The sequence below is a fragment of the Hibiscus syriacus genome, unplaced genomic scaffold (assembly GCF_006381635.1).
Source record: "Hibiscus syriacus cultivar Baekdansim isolate YM2019G1 unplaced genomic scaffold, ASM638163v2 tig00110865_pilon, whole genome shotgun sequence".
In the NCBI taxonomy this organism is placed as follows: domain Eukaryota; kingdom Viridiplantae; phylum Streptophyta; class Magnoliopsida; order Malvales; family Malvaceae; genus Hibiscus; species Hibiscus syriacus.
The window spans coordinates 2,420,348-2,429,886 of NW_024062894.1; the positions used below are offsets into that span (position 1 = coordinate 2,420,348).

At 34.2% G+C, this 9,539-nt stretch overlaps 1 long non-coding RNA gene across 1 annotated transcript; it reads right to left on the minus strand.

The window, feature by feature from the left end:
- Positions 1–2,518: 2,518 nt before the first annotated feature.
- On the minus strand, positions 2,519–7,343 carry LOC120143979. Its single transcript, XR_005517994.1, has 3 exons — positions 6,888–7,343; positions 6,663–6,811; positions 2,519–3,299 (listed from the first exon to the last, which is right to left on the minus strand). It is a non-coding gene; the product is annotated as an uncharacterized LOC120143979 (long non-coding RNA).
- Between the last annotated feature and the right edge of the window lie 2,196 nt (positions 7,344–9,539).

A 9,539-nucleotide genomic window follows, 5' to 3' on the forward strand; every position in this document is an offset into this window, starting at 1 on the left:
CGAAAGGAGGAGTTACCTATGTCACGTTTCAATATGAGAAGTTAAGGGGGTTTTGTTTCCTATGTGGAAAATTGGGTCATGGAGAAGGATTATGTCCGTTGCAGGTGCTTCAAACAAAACAAGAGTTGACACCTCAATGGGATATCTCATTAAGGGCTCTGTCGAGACGTAAGATTTTTACACCTACTCCTTGGCTGAGGGAGGACGATGGGCAGGAGAATCGGGACAATAATACAAAGGGAGAAACAGGTGGTTGGAGTGGCGATAAGATGTCGTAACCGGTTTTTGCCTGGAACGAATTTCTTTGACGGAAAAGTATGTAAATGAATAAATGTTTTTTTATTGAAATGTTTTGGAATTGTCATCGATCGTTTTAGGCATGGTTTTCAGAACCGGACCGGTTAGCGAACCGGTCATGCTACCGGTTTACTGGTTCAACCGGTCCGACCGGTCGGAAGAACCGGACGACGTCATAATTATTTAAAAAATTAAATAAAAATACCAAAAATATTTAATAAAAAATAATTTTTTATATCACAAGTCATATTCAAAGCAAGTCATAACATATATAAGTTAAAAACCATAAAATCAAGTGAAACAAAATGATTCAAATTAAATACAATATAATATTTAAGGTAAAACATATTAAATAATAAATATAATTATATAACTATAATTAAAAAATAAATTTGGGGTTAAAAAAATCATAACAAAATGATATTGTTTAGTTTATTTTTTTTTTAAAAATAATCTCACATGGCTAAGAAACATAGAAGAGCATCCCAAAAGTCAAAAGAGTAAAAATATGAGAATAAAATAATCTCACATTGCTAAGAAACATAGAAGTGCATCACAACTAACTTCTATAAATAATAGAGGTAATTTGACATTCAAAATCATGGAACCTTTTGGTGAGCATTGAGTGAACTATTCTTTCACTTCAATAAAGCTCGAATTTTAGACTTCAATCGAACTTTTAATTTTTTTTTGAGTTCAAGCCTTTTTGAGTTCAAGTTTAAATATTATATTTCGAGTTTGAGTTGAACTTGATAATTTTTAGCTTGTGAGTTCGAGTTGAGTTGAGCTTACTTTTAAAGTTTACAAGTTCGAGTCGAGCTCAGCAATACTCGAGTTCGACTTGGCTCATTTAACAAACGACGTTGTTTGATTTATTTTTTTTAAAAAAAACAAAAATTCTGGTTTTTCTCGGTTTTCCCGATTTTTTCCGGTTTTCAGCCGGTCCGGTTCGAACGGTTCAACGGTTCTGGCCGGTTCACTAATAGCGGTTCAACCGGTTTAGATTGAACTGGACTAAGCAACGGTTCCCGGTTGAACCGGCCGGTCCGGTCCGGTTTTCAAAACAGAGGTTTTAGGTTAGGTAGGTTGAATACCTCAAAATTACATTTTAAGAGTGTTTTTAAGAAAACATCAGTTAAAAGATAAATCAATCTCCATTTAACCAAAAATTCATTCTTTTTAATAATAAAAAGGGATTCGTGGTCGGTTACGTTTATAGAATGATTAACACCCATATAACGCCCAAGATTGGTACCCGTCGATTATAAATTGTCTCTATTAGTAGAAATTTAAGAATTCTAATATAAATTTAATTTATAATCCTGTTATTTCAGATTCAATCGAATAATTCTAAGGAAAAATATATTAAAATGATTTTTATAAAACTAAAGTATATATATATATATATATATATATATATATATATATATATATATATATATATATATATATTATAGTTTTATAAATAGGGTATTTATTTATTTAAAAATATCAGAAAAGAACATCTAGTTAATTTAAAACAACCCCATTCTTTAATATTAAAAATATTATTAAGAATATGATAATTATTTCTAATAAAATCATATTGAAATAATTTAAATATAAAACTAAAGTAAATATATATATATATATATATATATATATATATATATTTGTTTTATAAGTAAGGTATTTATTTATTTAAAAATATCAGAATATGACCTCTAGTTAATTTAAGACAACCCTTTCTTAACATTTAAAAATAAATAAATATTATTATTTAATCAAATATATATATTTATTATGACTAAAATAAAATAATAATTAAATTACTAAATTAAACATATTGAAATTTAAAGGATAATAATAAAAATTAAATTAAAATGCAATTAAATAATGACTAAAACAAATAAAATTAAAATAATAGGATTAAAATGTAAAATATTAAAACTTACAGCTCTAATTCGAAATATTATGAGATTTAGTTGCTAACAGTGTAATTTAGCCTTAATTAATTATTCAAGATTAAAATAAAAATTATTAACATTTTAGGGACTAAATATGCTATTTAAAGATATGTACATATATTGGAAAGGACTAAAATGAAAATAAATAAAATGTGAAGACAAGATTAAAATATGTAGAAACATGATTTCGATGATTAAAATGGAATAATAACAATATACAAGGACTTCGGACGTAAAATTCCAAGCGATAAATTACACAGAAGCCTCTCCCCAAAACGACGTCGTTTGGGGTGGGATATAAATACCCTTAACCCAACCGAAAAAGGTCTTATGCCTTTCATTTCTTTTTTTCTCTCTCTAAAAGAGAGATGAAAATTTTCTCTGCCGTCTCTCTAGGTTTCCCTCGCCGGAGGGAAGCCGGTCACCGACCGGCTAACGTGCTTCGGCGACGATGACCACCGCTGGTCACCGTGAACGATGACCGAAAAATACAAAATTACCCCCAAAATGTAGATCTCCTAACCTAAAGTCGAAATAAGACCTAGATTTTTACCTTCATAATCCGACGGTTTCCGGCGACGATAAGCTTCTTCAAGGGTAAGTTTCTTCTCAGTTTTTCTCTCTTTTCTTTTGATTTGTTGTTGTGGGTTGTTTATTGGATGGCTTTTATAAGCCACCATGGTTCTTCTCTCGGACCGGTAACAAGAGTGGTTCGCAGTGAGTCACTGAACTATGGTAGTGACTCACCATAGGGCAGCGACATGGGTCGTGGACGGCTGGCCTAGCGTTGTGGTGCTTCTGGAGGCGTCGTCGTGGCAACAATTGGCCGAGGCATCAGAGGCAGCGGCCGCATAGTCCCTAAGGTTATGATACCCTAGGGTTTTCTGCTGGAACCATATGGGTCGTTGGATCAAGGCCAGATCCAACGGCTGTGAGCTATGGTGGCTGGAAGTTAAGATGATGAAAACCCTAATCGAGTTTAGGTCCTCTTGAGCTGGGTCTGGATATGTTATCTGGGCTTTGTAATTCTTTGGGCTTTGAGATTTGTAAATGGGCCTGTAATAATAATATATTTTATTAATAATAATATACTAATAATAACGAATAATAATAAATAAATAACAAATGGATCAAAAAACTAGTCTCTACATAAGGTGAAGGGCGAAAGAACAAAACTTTAGACGGAGACATCTAGAGAAGGCACAAGTAAGGAGGAAGCAAGTGGAGATGTGACTATGGTTTCCATAGAGGAAAATTATCATTTGAAAAAATTGATGGGGTAAAGGGACAAAGGAGCTCAACAAAGGAGTGAATCAAGTGCTGAAGTTGAGGTAGGACATATGAACATATTGGCAGGCCTGAAACAACAGGCCAGTCGAACACTATGAAAACCTTAAGTTGGAACGTTCGAGGTTTGGGTATGACCCAGGTGGTTTATCGTCTCCCGTATGCGCTGAGAGATTTCAACCCTTCAATGATATTTTTTATTGAGACAAAATTACATAGAGAAAATATGGAGAAAATTCGAAAGTATTGTGGCTTTTCGAATGGAATAGAAGTTTAGCATGGAAATCTAGGTGTGCTATTGCTTTATGATATTTTTCAAGTTTGCACATTGATGTTTTAGTTGTTGATGATGATGTAGTGTTGTTGAGTAAGGCAGGTTCGAATCCAGTGGTTAGACGTTGACACTTTCAGTTTGAAGCTTCATAGATGCTTGATAATTCGTGTGAAGATACAGTGGAAAATTTATGGAGTGCAGCACGAGGTACAGTTCCCAAAAAACTCAATTTTTTTGTTATGGTTGGATAAATGGTTTAAAGACATTTGCCGAAGTAAGTGCTTAAATGCTACAGACCTAAAGCGTAAGCTTACCGAATTGATAGAGTAGTCTCCCACTGATGAAGTTCTCGGAGAAATAATTAATACAAAGCTTCAGTTAAATTTTGAGGCCGACAGGGATGAATTATATTGGTAGCAACAGGCCCGTGCAATTGGTTGAAAAATGAGGACAATAACACATCATTCTTCCATCGTTTTACTTCTACTTGCAGACGTTATAATCGTATGCGGACTCTTGAATCGGATGAAGGGCTTATTAATGAAGGCGAGGATGTCATGGCGAAATTGGCACGACGTTATTTTGAGGAGCTTTTTGAGAAAAACTCACAAACCACAGATGAATGTATTCTGGATGGACTACATAAAAAGGTGACAAAGGAGATGAACAACTATCTAAATTGACCCTTTAGTAGGGATGAGGTTATGATTGCCATGAAATCTTTAAGTCCCTTGAAAGCTTCGGGGGAAGATGGTTTAGGCGCCTTGTTCTATCAGCGTTTCTACCATTTAATTGGAGTGGTGGTTTCAAACTACTGCAGTGGCCTTATTGAAGATAGAGATGACATGAAGGAGACTAATCATACACATATTTTGTTGATTCCAAAGGTGCCATCCCCGAATAGACTGACTCAATTTTCCCCTATAAGTTTATCAAACGTTTTATTCAAGATTGTCTCGAAGATGTTGGTAATACGAATACAAGGTTTCCTGGATAGTTGTATTGATGAAGCGTAGAGTGCTTTTGACCCTCTTATATTTATCACCGACAATATTATCACTACATACTAGCTTTTGCATTGTTTTATTAAAAAATTAGGTCGGTCATGTTTTTTTCGCTTTGAAACTTGATATGAGTAAAGCGTATGACTGAGTGGAATGAAGTTTTTTATGGATGGTGATGGAGTAAATGGGTTTTTCTATGCACTGGATTGATATTCTGAAGCAATGTGTTTCCACGATCTCATATTCGGTCATTTTAAATGGAATTCCAGGCGCAAGATTTATTCCTTAGCGAGGGTTGCGTCAAGGTGACCCTTTGAGCCCTTATCTGTTTCTGATTTGCAACGAAGGGTTTTCAACACTAATTCGAAGGTCGGTACATCTTGGTGAATTTCAAGGGGTGAGGGTAAACAGATATGCTCCTGTAATTACTCATCTGTTATTTACTAATGATAGTCTTATTTTCAGTGAAGCAACTCCTCGAACAGCCCAGATAATCAAACACATTCTAGCTGTGTATGGTAGATGCTCTGGTCAACAAATCAATTTTGATAAATTGGGTCTTTTTTTTTCAGCTCAAACATCATTGATGAAAACCGAAACGATGTCAAACGAGTGCTTGATGTGTCAACCTCCTTAAACCTTGAGAAATATTTGGGGTTACCAACAATAGTGGGATGTGACAAAAGGGGATTTTGTGGGAATAAAAGACAAATTCAAAAGTCGTACCCATAACTAGATTGTGTGTGTGTTGTCCCAGGGAGGTAAAGAGGTTTTCATAAAGTCAGTCCTTCAAGACATCCCCATTTTTGCAATGAATTGCTTATTATTACCTAAAACATTGAGCAAGGAACTGGAGAACATTATGGGTCAGTTCTGGTGGCAGAAGTCTGAGCTCAAACGAGGAATACATTGGCGTACATGGGAAGAGGCGGAATGGGATTTAAGGATCTATTTTTTTTTTTAATATAACTATGTTGGCCAAGCAAGGATGACGACTGCATACGAATCCCTCATCGCTAGTTAGTCGAATGCTTTGGGCAAGGTATTATCATGCTGGAGATTTTTTCAACGCAAAGCTAGGTTCTTTGCCTTTTTATGTATGGTGAAGTATATAGAGTGCTCAAGGACTTTTGGAGAGAGGACTCTGTTGGAAAGTGGGCAACGTCTATTCGATTTCAGTTTGGAACGATTTCTGACTGCCAACAGAGGAACAATGTCATATAGAGTCTCCTCGTGTTGCTACGGTGAATCGAGTTTCGGATTTAATCGATGAGGATTCGAGAACTTGTAGAGAATAGTCAGTACATCAAACTTTCACCAAGGAAAAAGCTAAACAGATACGATATTCCACTTGCACAATTCCATCATGAGGATGTTCGAATTTGGTGTTGAGAACGAACAGGATTACACAGTGTCAGGAGTGCCTATCGATTACTGTTAATTGCTGAAAATAATTTCATTGATGGGGGCTACTTAAATCCATCTAGGATTGTGAGCCAACGGAAGGTTGAACTGCAAATTTGGAAGTCTGTTTCCAATTTTATTCCAACGAACTAAAAATTGTTTAGGAAGCGAATTTCGAATAATAAATTGTCTAAAATGCCCATTGGAGGTTGAAACAGGTATTCATGTGGTAAGAGACTGTCGTTTGGAAACACAAATTTGGCACGACCTAGGTTACTACTGCCCCCCAAACATTGCTTCAGTGTATTTTGCTAAATGGTTGTCATGGATGTTCAATCATAATCATTCATCTAAATATGCATAAATTATGGTAACTATACGGTTGCTGTGGTTTGCTCGGAATACTCAACTACATCAAGGCAAAGTAATAAGGAAAGAGGAGCTCCTTACCTCTATCCGAGCTCAGTGCAAGGATTATTCCATAGCAATTTCTCGTCTTCTGGTCACAAATAGGGAAACTATTGTCCGCTGGAAACTGCCTCCACCTCTTGAAGTTAAAGTGAATTTTGATGCTCGATTCGACCTCGCCAAAAAAGAAGCTGTGTCTGGAGTTATAATCAGAGATAAAGAAGGTTACATCATGGGTGCTCATTGGAAAACAAGTAAGAATGTTACCTAGGCTTTCATGAAAGAGGCAATGGCGGCGAAGCATGCAGTGGATTTTGCAGCGGATATGGGCTTTAGTCGAATCATTCTCGAAGGCGATACCAAGACTGTTATAACCAAATTACAGTCCGGGAAACCAAATTTCTCCGAAATCAGTTCATGGGAATGGGATACAAGGATAAAAGTATCATCATTTCTTTCTTGCATGTGCCGATTTACACCCCGATCTGGTAATTTAGTGGCCCATTCGTTGGCAGCAGATGATACGCTGGGGATAGAAGACGGGTTTTGGGTCGAGGAAGGGTCACAGTGTATAGAGAATCAGGTGGCTGAAGATAGTCGTTGAATTGATCCTCCATAGCCATAAGGATTGAGTTCAGAGTTGCAGAAAGGATCGATGCTGCAGTTTCAGATTTCTTCAAGCTTTTGAACGCGAAATTGATTTTCATCAAAATGTGCAGAAGGTGAAAGGCCAACCGTTCAAGTTCTAGAATGTTTTTTTTTAAATCAAGTATTTATGTTATTAGGATTTCTTTTGGGCTATCCAAACTGTCTCCCATTGAGTAGTTTGGGCTTCATTTATTTCTTTTTCCAATATTAATAAAACAAGCTGGCGTTTCATGAGTAAAAAAAATATTACCTCATCTTACTATATATATATATATATATATATTGTATGTTTATAAAATTATATTCAATAATAATTGAACATGTTATAATTAAAAAGGATTTTATTATAAAAAACATTATGAATATAGTCTTTTCAGCACTATGTGTCTAAATTAATTTTTTTTTATATTCTAAATACTTAACATTTTTCAATGTTATTTCTTGCATTCTCTCCAAGTTTTTTTCATCTATTAAACTGATGTTATAGTATTAAAAATTATCACTTAACACAGTCAAAAAGTGTCATATAAAGATTCCTAAAATATTTTAAAATTCACAACGTAAAATTCCTATGAATACTAGTGATAACATGAAAAACGTTAATAATTTAAAATATTTGCAAAAATAATTTAGATATCTAAAATTAACAATGTTCTCCATGAAAAGGTTTTCTACGATAAAACCTTTTAAAAAAATAGAGTTGGGATTAATGCATTAGGTATGTAAGCTGATATAGTTGGGACCAAACAATCGTTTGGAAGAGACTTTGCTGTCTCACTGAAACCGTGAATCTTTCCTAGTATATGTTCAGTAATGGAACATGGGCACGGTCAGGGACGGAAACATAATCTTATGTTAGGGGATAAACTTGAACTTATAAAGTTATAGCATGGTGAATTTGAACTTATAAAATTCTATAGAGGACAAAAATATATTTTTAATAAAAAATACATAAAAAAATCTAAAATATATGATAAATTTAACCTTTTAGGGGGCGACCGCCCTCACCCGTCCCCGCCTAGGTTCATCCCTAGCGCGAGTAATGTACGACTTGCATGATCGAAGGGACGTAAATGCTATTATACGAAAAACAATTAAATATAATACACACTTTAATTCAAGGGTAAATTACTCATTTAGTATTAAACTATTAGTTTTGATCCGTTTTAACACGTAAACTTTCATTTTTTTCAAAACCATACCTAATTTTTTTTTTTCATTTTAGTACCCGTTCAAAACTTAACCTTAAGTTTTGAAGAAAAAAAGTGAAAGTTTAAGGTACTAAAACGGACCAAAACTGATACCTAAACGCGTTAAGTTTTTAATGACGATACTAAAATGAAACAAAAATTAAACATTAGGTATTGTTTTAAAAAAATTTGAAAGTTTAGGTACTAAAATGGACCAAAACTGATAGTTTAAATATTAAATATATAATTCACCCTTAATTCAATATATGTCAGAATTTATAAAATAAATTACTAACTTTTAATTAAATCACCCGTATATGATTTATTGATTAACTATTCTAAATTGAATTTTGTAAAGACTCATTATGGAGCGACACTCCTAATTCAATTTACTCTATTTGTAAACATCGAGATTCAAACTCTTGACATTGTTTAAAGAATATAATGTTTGATCCCATTAAACCAATTAGGTTATATTATTAACTTTCAAAACTTATATAGATATAAAATATTATAAAAATAATCCAGATATGTGTAGACACCCGTTTTTGTCCGGGTCGAAAAAATATTATTAAATATTATTATTATTAGTAGTAGTAGTAGTAGTAGTATTATTATTACCCAAACACTAAACCTAAAAATCCACTAAATTCACATATCCCATGTTTCATGCCTTCACCAACCTTTCCACCACAAGAAAATTGAAGGAAAAAATAGAAAGAAAAAAATAAAAGGGTCTTGAATTATGCCAGAATTCGCGCCGTCGATTTGGACCAATGATCAATATTTCGAACGGTCAAAAGTTACGTGATGTCAACACAAACAACATACTGAAAAATCAAGACGATCGGACGATGGACGGTGGCGGATCAGAGAAAACAAATTTGGGCGGTTTTTGGCCTCTGGCTGGTGATCGAGACCTCCGATCAACATTCTGAATGGTCAAAAGTTGCGCGAGGTCAACACGAACAACATAATAAAATTTCAGAACGATCAGATGATGAACGATGGAAGATCGGAGAAAATACATCCGAACGGTTATCTTTGTATTTTTTCTGATTTTGACACTTTAGTTTCTGTT